General features: G+C 50.5%; 12 non-coding genes and 2 pseudogenes across 12 annotated transcripts; all 14 read right to left on the bottom strand.

The window, feature by feature from the left end:
- Positions 1–238: 238 nt before the first annotated feature.
- LOC137080030 (U2 spliceosomal RNA) lies at positions 239–429 on the bottom strand. Its single transcript, XR_010905951.1, has one exon. It is a non-coding gene; the product is annotated as a U2 spliceosomal RNA (small nuclear RNA).
- Positions 430–1,437: 1,008 nt separating this feature from the next.
- On the bottom strand, positions 1,438–1,601 carry LOC137079722 (U1 spliceosomal RNA). The gene has a single exon (XR_010905665.1). It is a non-coding gene; the product is annotated as a U1 spliceosomal RNA (small nuclear RNA).
- A 470-nt stretch (positions 1,602–2,071) lies between these two features.
- On the bottom strand, positions 2,072–2,262 carry LOC137079997 (U2 spliceosomal RNA). The gene has a single exon (XR_010905920.1). It is a non-coding gene; the product is annotated as a U2 spliceosomal RNA (small nuclear RNA).
- Positions 2,263–3,270: 1,008 nt separating this feature from the next.
- LOC137079721 (U1 spliceosomal RNA) lies at positions 3,271–3,434 on the bottom strand. The gene has a single exon (XR_010905664.1). It is a non-coding gene; the product is annotated as a U1 spliceosomal RNA (small nuclear RNA).
- A 470-nt stretch (positions 3,435–3,904) lies between these two features.
- LOC137079995 (U2 spliceosomal RNA) lies at positions 3,905–4,095 on the bottom strand. Its single transcript, XR_010905919.1, has one exon. It is a non-coding gene; the product is annotated as a U2 spliceosomal RNA (small nuclear RNA).
- A 1,008-nt stretch (positions 4,096–5,103) lies between these two features.
- LOC137079720 (U1 spliceosomal RNA) lies at positions 5,104–5,267 on the bottom strand. Its single transcript, XR_010905663.1, has one exon. It is a non-coding gene; the product is annotated as a U1 spliceosomal RNA (small nuclear RNA).
- Positions 5,268–5,737: 470 nt separating this feature from the next.
- Positions 5,738–5,928, bottom strand: LOC137080029 (U2 spliceosomal RNA). Its single transcript, XR_010905950.1, has one exon. It is a non-coding gene; the product is annotated as a U2 spliceosomal RNA (small nuclear RNA).
- A 1,009-nt stretch (positions 5,929–6,937) lies between these two features.
- LOC137079718 (U1 spliceosomal RNA) lies at positions 6,938–7,101 on the bottom strand. The gene has a single exon (XR_010905662.1). It is a non-coding gene; the product is annotated as a U1 spliceosomal RNA (small nuclear RNA).
- A 470-nt stretch (positions 7,102–7,571) lies between these two features.
- On the bottom strand, positions 7,572–7,762 carry LOC137079994 (U2 spliceosomal RNA). The gene has a single exon (XR_010905918.1). It is a non-coding gene; the product is annotated as a U2 spliceosomal RNA (small nuclear RNA).
- Positions 7,763–8,770: 1,008 nt separating this feature from the next.
- LOC137079717 (U1 spliceosomal RNA) lies at positions 8,771–8,934 on the bottom strand. Its single transcript, XR_010905661.1, has one exon. It is a non-coding gene; the product is annotated as a U1 spliceosomal RNA (small nuclear RNA).
- A 470-nt stretch (positions 8,935–9,404) lies between these two features.
- On the bottom strand, positions 9,405–9,582 carry LOC137080087 (U2 spliceosomal RNA; annotated as a pseudogene).
- Positions 9,583–14,935: 5,353 nt separating this feature from the next.
- Positions 14,936–15,099, bottom strand: LOC137080123 (U2 spliceosomal RNA; annotated as a pseudogene).
- Positions 15,100–16,107: 1,008 nt separating this feature from the next.
- On the bottom strand, positions 16,108–16,271 carry LOC137079716 (U1 spliceosomal RNA). The gene has a single exon (XR_010905660.1). It is a non-coding gene; the product is annotated as a U1 spliceosomal RNA (small nuclear RNA).
- A 470-nt stretch (positions 16,272–16,741) lies between these two features.
- LOC137080027 (U2 spliceosomal RNA) lies at positions 16,742–16,932 on the bottom strand. Its single transcript, XR_010905949.1, has one exon. It is a non-coding gene; the product is annotated as a U2 spliceosomal RNA (small nuclear RNA).
- Positions 16,933–17,307: the final 375 nt, after the last annotated feature.

Raw genomic sequence — 17,307 nt, 5'->3', positions numbered from 1 at the left:
TCAAAAAACGTGCTGTGACGGTGATGAGTCAGCCGGCCGGCAACCGACGCTTTTGTTCTTCTTTTTTCCCTATGCTCATATGACCGCAGCTTGCTGCTTTCTCTGTGGCACGGTCATCGTTGCGTCACCTCATCGTCATTCTGTATGCGCTTCCTGCGTATTTCTGTATTCTCTGACAAAATTCCAGTGGTGTTGTTGGTTCTTCTATTAGTCACAACAATTCGCAGTCCCCAAAAAGGGGAAGCACACCGTTCCTGGAGGCACTGGAATACCAGGTCGATGCGTGGAGTGGACGGAGCAAGCCCCGGTTCCGGCTCCATGTGCCAAAAATCAATTTAATATGCAGTCCCCGGATAGGGGACGTATCAGATATTAAACTGATAAGAACAGATACTACACTTGATCTTAGCCAAAAGGCCGAGAAGCGATGACACAATGACGCAGCGACAGGGGAGCCGGCAAAGGCGACGCCCATCTGGGAAGCGGTGAGGGGGGGAGGGTTGGCAAAGGCCTTACGTCGTAGAGACCTGAAACTTTGAGGGATGGTACTAGCCACTCGCTCTACAACATCACCAAGGCTGGCCCCCCGATGGGCCCGGCACGAAATGGCTCGTAGCTCCCAAACCGCACGCCGCAGAACCAAGTGTCTTATATCATCGGAATCCTTGGCTCGAGCCGAGCGAGACGCATGCCTCGGATTCGAAGGTTGCGCTGGCGAAATTTTCGGGTATTTGGGATTTTGTGAAAAACCTACTTTTGCACACTAGTCCTAGGTCTTTTGCCCGATCTGGCCCAAACCAGTGCAGAAAGATTCTCTGGAGTCTGACTGTCCGTCCAGATCGGAAAAAAAGTGGGAATTTCGATTCAGCTTGGCGGCGGCAGGCCGAAACCTACGGGCTGGGCGAGGCGGGGTCTGCTAGAACGGCTATAGCTCTTGGACGGAACGAGACAATTTCACCCAAGCCGGTACACCCGTGCACGGGCTCAGTCTGGGGTCAGGCGAGAAAGGACGCGGTGAATGGCCACCTAGTGGCGCTTTAAAATGAAAAAGCAACAACATGAGAGCGGCTATAGGCGAACGTATGTCGCGTGCTTTTTCACAGCACGCGCACGAGACAGTCGTACCATACGACAGAAAACCTCCATCCGAACAACTTTGCCTTTGGGACCACTGCTGTCAATCAACTCGTCCGTTGAATATCAAAGTTTGTGGGAAAAACCACATTCGGCAAACCGGTCGCAGGTTTCGACAACCTCGATGAAAACAAACGCAGTTCAGTTCTCTGAACTCTCCGGGTCACTGGCTGACACAGCAGAAAGAGACAGAAACATAACAAAACTGGTGCAACTTCACCCTTTGGGGCAGTGGGCGGCGCCACAAGCGTCAAGAACCGCACGCTTTTTCCCTCCACGCTATCTGCTTTTAACCAGTGTGTACAGGGGAGAGCGCGAACGCAGTCCCCCACTACCATAAATTATGCAGTCGAGATTCCCACATTTGGGGAATTCGCAGGGGTCAGCACAACCGGAGTGCAATGGCCGAGCCTCGCCCTGGGTGAACCACCTTCCTGATCATGGTGTTTCCCCTGCCAGGTAAGTATGAGTTGCCTGGCCTCCAGGCAGAGGCGCCCTATCCCCCTTCGCCATCCTCAAACACGGTGACCTTCCCCTCCCCCAAGAAAAGGAAGGACGGGGCACCTTCCATTGCTTGACTGCTGCGTGCGTGCGTGCGTGACCTTGATTTGAATCAGGTGTCCCTAATCCATCCAACACAAACCCCTGATTCGACTCATCAGCTCGTTGGTAAAGACTCTCAAATAAGAGGGACATCAAAAAACGTGCTGTGACGGTGATGAGTCAGCCGGCCGGCAACCGACGCTTTTGTTCTTCTTTTTTCCCTATGCTCATATGACCGCAGCTTGCTGCTTTCTCTGTGGCACGGTCATCGTTGCGTCACCTCATCGTCATTCTGTATGCGCTTCCTGCGTATTTCTGTATTCTCTGACAAAAAAAATTCCAGTGGTGTTGTTGGTTCTTCTATTAGTCACAACAATTCGCAGTCCCCAAAAAGGGGAAGCACACCGTTCCTGGAGGCACTGCAATACCAGGTCGATGCGTGGAGTGGACGGAGCAAGCCCCGGTTCCGGCTCCATGTGCCAAAAATCAATTTAATATGCAGTCCCCGGATAGGGGACGTATCAGATATTAAACTGATAAGAACAGATACTACACTTGATCTTAGCCAAAAGGCCGAGAAGCGATGACACAATGACGCAGCGGCAGGGGAGCCTGCAAAGGCGACGCCCATCTGGGAAGCGGTGAGGGGGGGAGGGTTGGCAAAGGCCTTACGTCGTAGAGACCTGAAACTTTGAGGGATGGTACTAGCCACTCGCTCTACAACATCACCAAGGCTGGCCCCCCGATGGGCCCGGCACGAAATGGCTCGTAGCTCCCAAACCGCACGCCGCAGAACCAAGTGTCTTATATCATCGGAATCCTTGGCTCGAGCCGAGCGAGACGCATGCCTCGGATTCGAAGGTTGCGCTGGCGAAATTTTCGGGTATTTGGGATTTTGTGAAAAACCTACTTTTGCACACTAGTCCTAGGTCTTTTGCCCGATCTGGCCCAAACCAGTGCAGAAAGATTCTCTGGAGTCTGACTGTCCGTCCAGATCGGAAAAAAAGTGGGAATTTCGATTCAGCTTGGCGGCGGCAGGCCGAAACCTACGGGCTGGGCGAGGCGGGGTCTGCTAGAACGGCTATAGCTCTTGGACGGAACGAGACAATTTCACCCAAGCCGGTACACCCGTGCACGGGCTCAGTCTGGGGTCAGGCGAGAAAGGACGCGGTGAATGGCCACCTAGTGGCGCTTTAAAATGAAAAAGCAACAACATGAGAGCGGCTATAGGCGAACGTATGTCGCGTGCTTTTTCACAGCACGCGCACGAGACAGTCGTACCATACGACAGAAAACCTCCATCCGAACAACTTTGCCTTTGGGACCACTGCTGTCAATCAACTCGTCCGTTGAATATCAAAGTTTGTGGGAAAAACCACATTCGGCAAACCGGTCGCAGGTTTCGACAACCTCGATGAAAACAAACGCAGTTCAGTTCTCTGAACTCTCCGGGTCACTGGCTGACACAGCAGAAAGAGACAGAAACATAACAAAACTGGTGCAACTTCACCCTTTGGGGCAGTGGGCGGCGCCACAAGCGTCAAGAACCGCACGCTTTTTCCCTCCACGCTATCTGCTTTTAACCAGTGTGTACAGGGGAGAGCGCGAACGCAGTCCCCCACTACCATAAATTATGCAGTCGAGATTCCCACATTTGGGGAATTCGCAGGGGTCAGCACAACCGGAGTGCAATGGCCGAGCCTCGCCCTGGGTGAACCACCTTCCTGATCATGGTGTTTCCCCTGCCAGGTAAGTATGAGTTGCCTGGCCTCCAGGCAGAGGCGCCCTATCCCCCTTCGCCATCCTCAAACACGGTGACCTTCCCCTCCCCCAAGAAAAGGAAGGACGGGGCACCTTCCATTGCTTGACTGCTGCGTGCGTGCGTGCGTGACCTTGATTTGAATCAGGTGTCCCTAATCCATCCAACACAAACCCCTGATTCGACTCATCAGCTCGTTGGTAAAGACTCTCAAATAAGAGGGACATCAAAAAACGTGCTGTGACGGTGATGAGTCAGCCGGCCGGCAACCGACGCTTTTGTTCTTCTTTTTTCCCTATGCTCATATGACCGCAGCTTGCTGCTTTCTCTGTGGCACGGTCATCGTTGCGTCACCTCATCGTCATTCTGTATGCGCTTCCTGCGTATTTCTGTATTCTCTGACAAAAAAATTTCCAGTGGTGTTGTTGGTTCTTCTATTAGTCACAACAATTCGCAGTCCCCAAAAAGGGGAAGCACACCGTTCCTGGAGGCACTGCAATACCAGGTCGATGCGTGGAGTGGACGGAGCAAGCCCCGGTTCCGGCTCCATGTGCCAAAAATCAATTTAATATGCAGTCCCCGGATAGGGGACGTATCAGATATTAAACTGATAAGAACAGATACTACACTTGATCTTAGCCAAAAGGCCGAGAAGCGATGACACAATGACGCAGCGGCAGGGGAGCCTGCAAAGGCGACGCCCATCTGGGAAGCGGTGAGGGGGGGAGGGTTGGCAAAGGCCTTACGTCGTAGAGACCTGAAACTTTGAGGGATGGTACTAGCCACTCGCTCTACAACATCACCAAGGCTGGCCCCCCGATGGGCCCGGCACGAAATGGCTCGTAGCTCCCAAACCGCACGCCGCAGAACCAAGTGTCTTATATCATCGGAATCCTTGGCTCGAGCCGAGCGAGACGCATGCCTCGGATTCGAAGGTTGCGCTGGCGAAATTTTCGGGTATTTGGGATTTTGTGAAAAACCTACTTTTGCACACTAGTCCTAGGTCTTTTGCCCGATCTGGCCCAAACCAGTGCAGAAAGATTCTCTGGAGTCTGACTGTCCGTCCAGATCGGAAAAAAAGTGGGAATTTCGATTCAGCTTGGCGGCGGCAGGCCGAAACCTACGGGCTGGGCGAGGCGGGGTCTGCTAGAACGGCTATAGCTCTTGGACGGAACGAGACAATTTCACCCAAGCCGGTACACCCGTGCACGGGCTCAGTCTGGGGTCAGGCGAGAAAGGACGCGGTGAATGGCCACCTAGTGGCGCTTTAAAATGAAAAAGCAACAACATGAGAGCGGCTATAGGCGAACGTATGTCGCGTGCTTTTTCACAGCACGCGCACGAGACAGTCGTACCATACGACAGAAAACCTCCATCCGAACAACTTTGCCTTTGGGACCACTGCTGTCAATCAACTCGTCCGTTGAATATCAAAGTTTGTGGGAAAAACCACATTCGGCAAACCGGTCGCAGGTTTCGACAACCTCGATGAAAACAAACGCAGTTCAGTTCTCTGAACTCTCCGGGTCACTGGCTGACACAGCAGAAAGAGACAGAAACATAACAAAACTGGTGCAACTTCACCCTTTGGGGCAGTGGGCGGCGCCACAAGCGTCAAGAACCGCACGCTTTTTCCCTCCACGCTATCTGCTTTTAACCAGTGTGTACAGGGGAGAGCGCGAACGCAGTCCCCCACTACCATAAATTATGCAGTCGAGATTCCCACATTTGGGGAATTCGCAGGGGTCAGCACAACCGGAGTGCAATGGCCGAGCCTCGCCCTGGGTGAACCACCTTCCTGATCATGGTGTTTCCCCTGCCAGGTAAGTATGAGTTGCCTGGCCTCCAGGCAGAGGCGCCCTATCCCCCTTCGCCATCCTCAAACACGGTGACCTTCCCCTCCCCCAAGAAAAGGAAGGACGGGGCACCTTCCATTGCTTGACTGCTGCGTGCGTGCGTGCGTGACCTTGATTTGAATCAGGTGTCCCTAATCCATCCAACACAAACCCCTGATTCGACTCATCAGCTCGTTGGTAAAGACTCTCAAATAAGAGGGACATCAAAAAACGTGCTGTGACGGTGATGAGTCAGCCGGCCGGCAACCGACGCTTTTGTTCTTCTTTTTTCCCTATGCTCATATGACCGCAGCTTGCTGCTTTCTCTGTGGCACGGTCATCGTTGCGTCACCTCATCGTCATTCTGTATGCGCTTCCTGCGTATTTCTGTATTCTCTGACAAAAAAAATTCCAGTGGTGTTGTTGGTTCTTCTATTAGTCACAACAATTCGCAGTCCCCAAAAAGGGGAAGCACACCGTTCCTGGAGGCACTGGAATACCAGGTCGATGCGTGGAGTGGACGGAGCAAGCCCCGGTTCCGGCTCCATGTGCCAAAAATCAATTTAATATGCAGTCCCCGGATAGGGGACGTATCAGATATTAAACTGATAAGAACAGATACTACACTTGATCTTAGCCAAAAGGCCGAGAAGCGATGACACAATGACGCAGCGACAGGGGAGCCGGCAAAGGCGACGCCCATCTGGGAAGCGGTGAGGGGGGGGAGGGTTGGCAAAGGCCTTACGTCGTAGAGACCTGAAACTTTGAGGGATGGTACTAGCCACTCGCTCTACAACATCACCAAGGCTGGCCCCCCGATGGGCCCGGCACGAAATGGCTCGTAGCTCCCAAACCGCACGCCGCAGAACCAAGTGTCTTATATCATCGGAATCCTTGGCTCGAGCCGAGCGAGACGCATGCCTCGGATTCGAAGGTTGCGCTGGCGAAATTTTCGGGTATTTGGGATTTTGTGAAAAACCTACTTTTGCACACTAGTCCTAGGTCTTTTGCCCGATCTGGCCCAAACCAGTGCAGAAAGATTCTCTGGAGTCTGACTGTCCGTCCAGATCGGAAAAAAAGTGGGAATTTCGATTCAGCTTGGCGGCGGCAGGCCGAAACCTACGGGCTGGGCGAGGCGGGGTCTGCTAGAACGGCTATAGCTCTTGGACGGAACGAGACAATTTCACCCAAGCCGGTACACCCGTGCACGGGCTCAGTCTGGGGTCAGGCGAGAAAGGACGCGGTGAATGGCCACCTAGTGGCGCTTTAAAATGAAAAAGCAACAACATGAGAGCGGCTATAGGCGAACGTATGTCGCGTGCTTTTTCACAGCACGCGCACGAGACAGTCGTACCATACGACAGAAAACCTCCATCCGAACAACTTTGCCTTTGGGACCACTGCTGTCAATCAACTCGTCCGTTGAATATCAAAGTTTGTGGGAAAAACCACATTCGGCAAACCGGTCGCAGGTTTCGACAACCTCGATGAAAACAAACGCAGTTCAGTTCTCTGAACTCTCCGGGTCACTGGCTGACACAGCAGAAAGAGACAGAAACATAACAAAACTGGTGCAACTTCACCCTTTGGGGCAGTGGGCGGCGCCACAAGCGTCAAGAACCGCACGCTTTTTCCCTCCACGCTATCTGCTTTTAACCAGTGTGTACAGGGGAGAGCGCGAACGCAGTCCCCCACTACCATAAATTATGCAGTCGAGATTCCCACATTTGGGGAATTCGCAGGGGTCAGCACAACCGGAGTGCAATGGCCGAGCCTCGCCCTGGGTGAACCACCTTCCTGATCATGGTGTTTCCCCTGCCAGGTAAGTATGAGTTGCCTGGCCTCCAGGCAGAGGCGCCCTATCCCCCTTCGCCATCCTCAAACACGGTGACCTTCCCCTCCCCCAAGAAAAGGAAGGACGGGGCACCTTCCATTGCTTGACTGCTGCGTGCGTGCGTGCGTGACCTTGATTTGAATCAGGTGTCCCTAATCCATCCAACACAAACCCCTGATTCGACTCATCAGCTCGTTGGTAAAGACTCTCAAATAAGAGGGACATCAAAAAACGTGCTGTGACGGTGATGAGTCAGCCGGCCGGCAACCGACGCTTTTGTTCTTCTTTTTTCCCTATGCTCATATGACCGCAGCTTGCTGCTTTCTCTGTGGCACGGTCATCGTTGCGTCACCTCATCGTCATTCTGTATGCGCTTCCTGCGTATTTCTGTATTCTCTGACAAAAAAAATTCCAGTGGTGTTGTTGGTTCTTCTATTAGTCACAACAATTCGCAGTCCCCAAAAAGGGGAAGCACACCGTTCCTGGAGGCACTGCAATACCAGGTCGATGCGTGGAGTGGACGGAGCAAGCCCCGGTTCCGGCTCCATGTGCCAAAAATCAATTTAATATGCAGTCCCCGGATAGGGGACGTATCAGATATTAAACTGATAAGAACAGATACTACACTTGATCTTAGCCAAAAGGCCGAGAAGCGATGACACAATGACGCAGCGGCAGGGGAGCCTGCAAAGGCGACGCCCATCTGGGAAGCGGTGAGGGGGGGAGGGTTGGCAAAGGCCTTACGTCGTAGAGACCTGAAACTTTGAGGGATGGTACTAGCCACTCGCTCTACAACATCACCAAGGCTGGCCCCCCGATGGGCCCGGCACGAAATGGCTCGTAGCTCCCAAACCGCACGCCGCAGAACCAAGTGTCTTATATCATCGGAATCCTTGGCTCGAGCCGAGCGAGACGCATGCCTCGGATTCGAAGGTTGCGCTGGCGAAATTTTCGGGTATTTGGGATTTTGTGAAAAACCTACTTTTGCACACTAGTCCTAGGTCTTTTGCCCGATCTGGCCCAAACCAGTGCAGAAAGATTCTCTGGAGTCTGACTGTCCGTCCAGATCGGAAAAAAAGTGGGAATTTCGATTCAGCTTGGCGGCGGCAGGCCGAAACCTACGGGCTGGGCGAGGCGGGGTCTGCTAGAACGGCTATAGCTCTTGGACGGAACGAGACAATTTCACCCAAGCCGGTACACCCGTGCACGGGCTCAGTCTGGGGTCAGGCGAGAAAGGACGCGGTGAATGGCCACCTAGTGGCGCTTTAAAATGAAAAAGCAACAACATGAGAGCGGCTATAGGCGAACGTATGTCGCGTGCTTTTTCACAGCACGCGCACGAGACAGTCGTACCATACGACAGAAAACCTCCATCCGAACAACTTTGCCTTTGGGACCACTGCTGTCAATCAACTCGTCCGTTGAATATCAAAGTTTGTGGGAAAAACCACATTCGGCAAACCGGTCGCAGGTTTCGACAACCTCGATGAAAACAAACGCAGTTCAGTTCTCTGAACTCTCCGGGTCACTGGCTGACACAGCAGAAAGAGACAGAAACATAACAAAACTGGTGCAACTTCACCCTTTGGGGCAGTGGGCGGCGCCACAAGCGTCAAGAACCGCACGCTTTTTCCCTCCACGCTATCTGCTTTTAACCAGTGTGTACAGGGGAGAGCGCGAACGCAGTCCCCCACTACCATAAATTATGCAGTCGAGATTCCCACATTTGGGGAATTCGCAGGGGTCAGCACAACCGGAGTGCAATGGCCGAGCCTCGCCCTGGGTGAACCACCTTCCTGATCATGGTGTTTCCCCTGCCAGGTAAGTATGAGTTGCCTGGCCTCCAGGCAGAGGCGCCCTATCCCCCTTCGCCATCCTCAAACACGGTGACCTTCCCCTCCCCCAAGAAAAGGAAGGACGGGGCACCTTCCATTGCTTGACTGCTGCGTGCGTGCGTGCGTGACCTTGATTTGAATCAGGTGTCCCTAATCCATCCAACACAAACCCCTGATTCGACTCATCAGCTCGTTGGTAAAGACTCTCAAATAAGAGGGACATCAAAAAACGTGCTGTGACGGTGATGAGTCAGCCGGCCGGCAACCGACGCTTTTGTTCTTCTTTTTTCCCTATGCTCATATGACCGCAGCTTGCTGCTTTCTCTGTGGCACGGTCATCGTTGCGTCACCTCATCGTCATTCTGTATGCGCTTCCTGCGTATTTCTGTATTCTCTGACAAAAAAATTTCCAGTGGTGTTGTTGGTTCTTCTATTAGTCACAACAATTCGCAGTCCCCAAAAAGGGGAAGCACACCGTTCCTGGAGGCACTGCAATACCAGGTCGATGCGTGGAGTGGACGGAGCAAGCCCCGGTTCCGGCTCCATGTGCCAAAAATCAATTTAATATGCAGTCCCCGGATAGGGGACGTATCAGATATTAAACTGATAAGAACAGATTTTTTTTCTTTCGAAAAAAGTTTTATTGTCACACATTTCTTTTTTTCCATTCAAACCTCACATTTCTTTTCTTTTTAAACATACATGTTTACACAGATTAAAACCAACAGTTTTGCATTCTTAGTTAAAATCAGTCAGTGTAGTGTGTTGTGTAAAGTCCATGTATGCAAGTCAGTGTGGTGTTAGAAAAAGGGATAAAAGTATAAATAGCAAATAAATACAAGCCAGTTAAAACACAATAAAATCATTCTGTTTAAAAATCTCTGTTGTGCAGGACCGGGGGTTAGTCCCTATCAAGAATGTCCATTCACTCCAGGTCTCCAGAACAGGTTCAGGACTCCCCGCTTCAAAGGCCCAGCGGAAATCCCCTCTCCTCCGGCCCGCTGGCCCGCTGTTCCCGTAGCCAGAGTGGTGAGGGTGCATCTACGGGCGGCCAAGGTCGGTGGTGGCCGGGACCTCTTTGTGCAGCCTCGGCCCCCCCGTCCGAATGACGACGTGCGGCCCACCCTGCAGCGTTGATCTTATCTTCTGCTCGCTCGCGTGGAGGGGGACCGTCACGCGTTTCCCCACCAGCAGGTTTCTGGTGACCCAGATGGCATCCTTTATCAGGTTGAGGGTGAGCCAGAGCGAGGCAAATTCTTGCGATGTTTGGGCTTTGAGGCCCTGACCCACCCCCAGGATGGCGAGCTTGTAGTCCACCTGGGCCCCACCCGCTGGCAGGCACGGGAAAAACAGGGGGCCGGCCCTGGCCCACAGGTCCCGCGCAGCACCGCACTCCCAGAGCAGATGGTGGACGGTCTCCGGGTGGTTGCACCCGGACCGTGGGCAGATGGAGTTTTTGGCCATGCCTCTGGAGTGCATAACCGCCCTGACCGGGAGGATCTCATGAGCCACCATCCACGATAAGTCCTTGTGTCTGTTCTGGAGAGCTGGGTGGGCTGCGTTCCTCCAAACGTCTTTGGCCTCACTTAGTGTGAGGCCTGGAACTGGACTCACCACTTCCCGGTCCTGCACAAGAGAGATGAGGGATTTGTGGTTAGTTAAAATGCTTGCATCATTTGTCTCTAAAAGGAATTTTTTTAAAAATTTCTTTATAAAACTGTACTCTTTTGGCAAATTAAAAGACACTGGGGTTTTCAGGTCGATTGATAAAATTTTTATGCTTCTTAGGTAGGACCCCATCCAGAAACGAGCCATGGCCGCTGTCTTATTCTCTCTGGATGGGGTCAGCGCATATCCGATGTGGAGGGCGGTAAAGCGGCTACCTAAAAACAAGTGGGGGTCCGGGAGGCCTTTTCCGCCATTTTCCTTTCTTTTTTTAAAGACCTCCCTTTTTACTCGTTCCCATTTGGACCCCCACAGGAAATAAAATACCGCCCTCTCCAGGTTGGCCAGGAATCGCCTTGGGGGACTAAAAACAGAAGAAACAAGTAAAATTAGTGGTAAAATTACAGCTTTAAAAACTAAAACCTTGCCTTCAATTGTCAGTTGTCTGAGTCCCCAAAACCCCAGTCTTTGCCTAACTTTCCCTAAGATGTCAGTCCAGTTTCCCCGTCCTCCACCCTCTCTGTCAAATTTTACTCCTAAAACTGTCAGGTCGTTGCCTTTAAAATCCAAATCCAGTCCGCCTGTGTCCACGTTTCCCCACGGCCCGAAGAGCTGGGCCTCGGACTTACTCCTGTTGAGCTTAGCGCCCGAGGCCCGACCGTACCAGTCAGTCAAGTCAAGTGCTCTTCGTACTGATAAAAGGTCAGTCGCTAAAAGGGTTACGTCGTCCATATATAAAACACAGGTTGCGGTCAGTCCACCAGTCCCTGGGACGTCCAGTCCTTTAATCCATTTATCCCTTCTCAAGATTTGTGCCAGTGGCTCAATGCAGGCCACATACAGTAGGGGAGATAAAGGACACCCCTGACGGACGCCGCTGTGAATGTTTACAGCTTTGGATAAATGCCCATTAACTGCAAATTTACTGACTAGACTGTTGTATAGCAGTCCCACCCAAGCTATAAACCTCCCTGGGAACCCCATTTTTTCCAGTACCTTAAAAAGGAACTGGTGCGAGATGCGGTCAAAAGCTTTTTCAAAATCTAAATTTAGGACTACTAGCCGAATGTTTCTGTCTCTCGCGTAACAGATGGCGTCTCTAATCAGTACCAGGCTGTCTGTGATCTTCCTACCGGGCACAGCGCATGCTTGATCCAGGTGGATTACGTCCTCTAAAACAGTTGACATGCGTGTAGCTAAAATCTTACTAAAAAGTTTACAATCAAAATTTAAAAGCGTGATTGGTCTCCAGTTCTTCAAGTCAGTCCTGTCTCCTTTTTTATATAAAAGCGAAACTATCCCTACTCTAAAGCTGTCCGGAAGTCTGTCGAGAGTCTCAAATTCTTTAAAAACTGTCAGTAAGTCATGTGCTAAAATGTCCCAGAAAGTCAAATAAAACTCCAAGGGAAGTCCATCCATTCCTGGGGACTTCCCTTTTTTAAAACTTTTGAGAGATTTATTTAATTCTAAAAGAGTAAAATCCTGGGCTAAAAGCACATTTGGACTCTTTATCTTTGTTTCTAAAAATTCTAAAACTTCATTTAAGATGCCATTGTGTACATTCTTTGGGCTGTATAAATCACTATAAAAAAGTTCTATTTCCCCTAAAATGTCCTCCATATTTTTTGCCTCCCTCCCTCTAAAAGTTTTTAAGATTGTTATTGAGCCTCCCCGTGAAATAGTCTTTTTAAAAAAATATCTTGTACACTTTTCTCCTTCTTCTATCTCTTTTTCTTTGCATCTTAAAATTACTCCCTTACTTTGAGTTTCGGATAAAACTGACATTTCTTTCTTTACTTCCTTTATTTCCTCCTTAAAATCCAATCCATTATTTAAAAGGTTAAAATATCTCTGCAGTCTTTTTTGCAGCCCCATCATGCGTCTTTTTTCTTTATTCTTTTTCTCCTTTCCTATTTTTCTAAAAAAATGTCCTGTCCTTTGTTTTACCATCTCCCACCACTGTGCTCGTGAGTCAAAAAAGTCTTGGAGGGTCTGCCATTGGCTGAACTGCTCCCTATACTCTCGAACCACTTCCTCATCTTTTAATAGGGAGCAGTTCAGCTTCCACAGCCCTCCCCCTACTGTCACACCCGTGGGTAGTGAAAGGGTGCAGGAGACCATCATGTGGTCAGTGAAGAAAAGGGGGGTCAATGTTGCATCGGTTGGCGGGCAGTCCCTTGTAAAAATATAGTCGATACGAGAGGCTCTGGCGCCATCACCACTGAACCAGGTGTAGCCCTCCTCTCTCTGATGCATTGTTTTAAAACAGTCGACTAACTTAAAATCTTTGACCAATTTATTTAATAAAACCGATGTCTTGTCGACCTTAAAATCTTCTCCTACCCTTTTCCTATCTTTTTTTGTTAAAACACAGTTAAAATCCCCTGCTACCACTAGGGGAGCCCTACCTAACATGTGGGGCTGCAAATCTTCTAAAAGCTTGTATCTGTCATTTTTACTTGTGTAACCATACAAATTTAAAACATTAAAATCCTTACCTAAAAAAGTCAGATTAACTAAAATTGCCCGCCCATCCCTCACCACAGTGCTGCCCTTCACCAAGATGTTGGGATTTTTTATTAAAATGGCCACACCGTCATTTCTGTTAAAATTGGAGCCACTCCAGATGGAGGGTCCTTTGGTCCACAGCTCTTCCCATTTTCTGTAATTGGTTAAAAAGGGCAGAGCACACTCTTGCAATAAATAGATGTCTGACTTAAAATTATTTAAACATGATAAAACACTCTGTGCTCGCAAAGTAGACCTCACACTTCTCACATTGATTGTAGAGATAGTGAGGGCCATGAGCAGTATGGTTAAAAATACAAGCATTGATGAAAATAAAAACAGATAAAAAGACTACAGAAATTGCATTAAAATCATGTTACTTCTTGTTGCACCTGCCTTTCCTTTTCCCCAGATAAACTGGGGTCAGGAGGGCAAGTGCTCGCCGCCTCAGAATCCACAGAGGAAACCTCTTGTGGATCCTTTGGTGACGATGTTCTTAGCTTAAAGTGCAGAAAGGAGACTTCATTTGGAGAGTCTGCAGGCCACATACGGTTCAGATCTTCCGAAGAGGAACTATCTGGCCGATGCGATGCCCGCAGCCTTTTCTCCTCTGTTTGAAGCAGAGGAGATCTCGCAGACCTTTTCTGCACTTGAGCATTTGGGAGTGAACACTCGGTTTCACTCCCACTATCCACCCCACTAACCTCCGATACGGTGTAGAGGGAGGAAGCCGTTTCATCTTCCTCCTCCTCCATTTTGTCTTTGCTTTTTTCTTGTTGGGGAGTGGCTTCCTCCCCCTTTTCATTAACGAATTCTGACTCCGCCCCTGTGGCCGCCCCACTTCTTTCTTCTTGTCCAATCCCTGAGGCTGGCTGGGAATGTGAAATTCCCGCCAAAACCTCAGGGCCCGCCTCCTCCTCTCTTTGTTCTTTTGATTGTTCCTTTGGTGGGGCGGCCATTTTGTTCCCTTTCAACTTGTTGGCAAAACTTTTAGGGCAATCTCTGTAGAAATGGTTAGCATCTCCACAGAGATTACACCGTCTGCCATTGGTACATTCCTCAAAAATGTGACCAATTTCTCTGCACTTCCTACACACAATTTCTTGGCATGCCTCAGCGAGGTGTCCCATTTTCCCACATTTTCGGCACAATTTGGGCATTCCCTGATAATGAATGTAGCCGCGGTTCTCTCCCAGCACAATCATTGAGGGTAAATGACTCAGACCCTGGAATCCACTTGGATCTTCCCACTGTTTAATGGGAACTCTCCAAGCGCAATTCCAGATGCCGTCTTCGTCAAGCACCTTGACTGGTGGACTTCGAACCGTGCAAAATCTACCCAGCCATACAGCAACATCATCTCCACTCACTGTTTCATTGAACATTCTAACAATCACTGTTTTAATAGAATTGTCAGAAAGTTTCTCAACATTGAACATGGAGAACTGGGTCTTGCAATGCTCAAATCGTTGCCAGAAATCTTGCAACAAGGAAGCAGATCTAAAACTGACATCGAAACCTTTGTTCAGGGGCAGAGTCATTAAACAATTTAAATCACTGGCATTAAAATTGAGGGTTTTTTGGATGAGCTTCCTGGAGAAGTCTAAACGAGACAACCCCAGGAGCTTACCCTCCACCTCTCTAAATAAAAATCGCACGCTGTGGTGCCTCCGCATGCCGGCACGAGCAGCCGACATGGTGGAGGCACCGACAGCCTAAAAAAAAACGTAAAAGAACAATAAATACAATAAATAGATAAAAGACTAAAAGTCTTACCTTAAAACTGCTAACCTGTAAAACCAGCAGGGTCACTCTCCCTCTAAAAAGTTGTACGGCTCGGGACACCAGAAGCTCTCGAGCCAGGAAACCTTAAAGAGGCGATCGCAGTCTCAACCGTTCGACAAGACACTTGATCTTAGCCAAAAGGCCGAGAAGCGATGAGAACAGATACTACACTTGATCTTAGCCAAAAGGCCGAGAAGCGATGACACAATGACGCAGCGGCAGGGGAGCCTGCAAAGGCGACGCCCATCTGGGAAGCGGTGAGGGGGGGAGGGTTGGCAAAGGCCTTACGTCGTAGAGACCTGAAACTTTGAGGGATGGTACTAGCCACTCGCTCTACAACATCACCAAGGCTGGCCCCCCGATGGGCCCGGCACGAAATGGCTCGTAGCTCCCAAACCGCACGCCGCAGAACCAAGTGTCTTATATCATCGGAATCCTTGGCTCGAGCCGAGCGAGACGCATGCCTCGGATTCGAAGGTTGCGCTGGCGAAATTTTCGGGTATTTGGGATTTTGTGAAAAACCTACTTTTGCACACTAGTCCTAGGTCTTTTGCCCGATCTGGCCCAAACCAGTGCAGAAAGATTCTCTGGAGTCTGACTGTCCGTCCAGATCGGAAAAAAAGTGGGAATTTCGATTCAGCTTGGCGGCGGCAGGCCGAAACCTACGGGCTGGGCGAGGCGGGGTCTGCTAGAACGGCTATAGCTCTTGGACGGAACGAGACAATTTCACCCAAGCCGGTACACCCGTGCACGGGCTCAGTCTGGGGTCAGGCGAGAAAGGACGCGGTGAATGGCCACCTAGTGGCGCTTTAAAATGAAAAAGCAACAACATGAGAGCGGCTATAGGCGAACGTATGTCGCGTGCTTTTTCACAGCACGCGCACGAGACAGTCGTACCATACGACAGAAAACCTCCATCCGAACAACTTTGCCTTTGGGACCACTGCTGTCAATCAACTCGTCCGTTGAATATCAAAGTTTGTGGGAAAAACCACATTCGGCAAACCGGTCGCAGGTTTCGACAACCTCGATGAAAACAAACGCAGTTCAGTTCTCTGAACTCTCCGGGTCACTGGCTGACACAGCAGAAAGAGACAGAAACATAACAAAACTGGTGCAACTTCACCCTTTGGGGCAGTGGGCGGCGCCACAAGCGTCAAGAACCGCACGCTTTTTCCCTCCACGCTATCTGCTTTTAACCAGTGTGTACAGGGGAGAGCGCGAACGCAGTCCCCCACTACCATAAATTATGCAGTCGAGATTCCCACATTTGGGGAATTCGCAGGGGTCAGCACAACCGGAGTGCAATGGCCGAGCCTCGCCCTGGGTGAACCACCTTCCTGATCATGGTGTTTCCCCTGCCAGGTAAGTATGAGTTGCCTGGCCTCCAGGCAGAGGCGCCCTATCCCCCTTCGCCATCCTCAAACACGGTGACCTTCCCCTCCCCCAAGAAAAGGAAGGACGGGGCACCTTCCATTGCTTGACTGCTGCGTGCGTGCGTGCGTGACCTTGATTTGAATCAGGTGTCCCTAATCCATCCAACACAAACCCCTGATTCGACTCATCAGCTCGTTGGTAAAGACTCTCAAATAAGAGGGACATCAAAAAACGTGCTGTGACGGTGATGAGTCAGCCGGCCGGCAACCGACGCTTTTGTTCTTCTTTTTTCCCTATGCTCATATGACCGCAGCTTGCTGCTTTCTCTGTGGCACGGTCATCGTTGCGTCACCTCATCGTCATTCTGTATGCGCTTCCTGCGTATTTCTGTATTCTCTGACAAAAAAAATTCCAGTGGTGTTGTTGGTTCTTCTATTAGTCACAACAATTCGCAGTCCCCAAAAAGGGGAAGCACACCGTTCCTGGAGGCACTGGAATACCAGGTCGATGCGTGGAGTGGACGGAGCAAGCCCCGGTTCCGGCTCCATGTGCCAAAAATCAATTTAATATGCAGTCCCCGGATAGGGGACGTATCAGATATTAAACTGATAAGAACAGATACTACACTTGATCTTAGCCAAAAGGCCGAGAAGCGATGACACAATGACGCAGCGACAGGGGAGCCGGCAAAGGCGACGCCCATCTGGGAAGCGGTGAGGGGGGGGAGGGTTGGCAAAGGCCTTACGTCGTAGAGACCTGAAACTTTGAGGGATGGTACTAGCCACTCGCTCTACAACATCACCAAGGCTGGCCCCCCGATGGGCCCGGCACGAAATGGCTCGTAGCTCCCAAACCGCACGCCGCAGAACCAAGTGTCTTATATCATCGGAATCCTTGGCTCGAGCCGAGCGAGACGCATGCCTCGGATTCGAAGGTTGCGCTGGCGAAATTTTCGGGTATTTGGGATTTTGTGAAAAACCTACTTTTGCACACTAGTCCTAGGTCTTTTGCCCGATCTGGCCCAAACCAGTG

This window comes from Pseudorasbora parva, chromosome 6 (genome assembly GCF_024679245.1).
Source record: "Pseudorasbora parva isolate DD20220531a chromosome 6, ASM2467924v1, whole genome shotgun sequence".
Lineage (NCBI taxonomy): Eukaryota > Metazoa > Chordata > Actinopteri > Cypriniformes > Gobionidae > Pseudorasbora > Pseudorasbora parva.
This window is presented reverse-complemented; position numbering and strand designations above follow the sequence as displayed.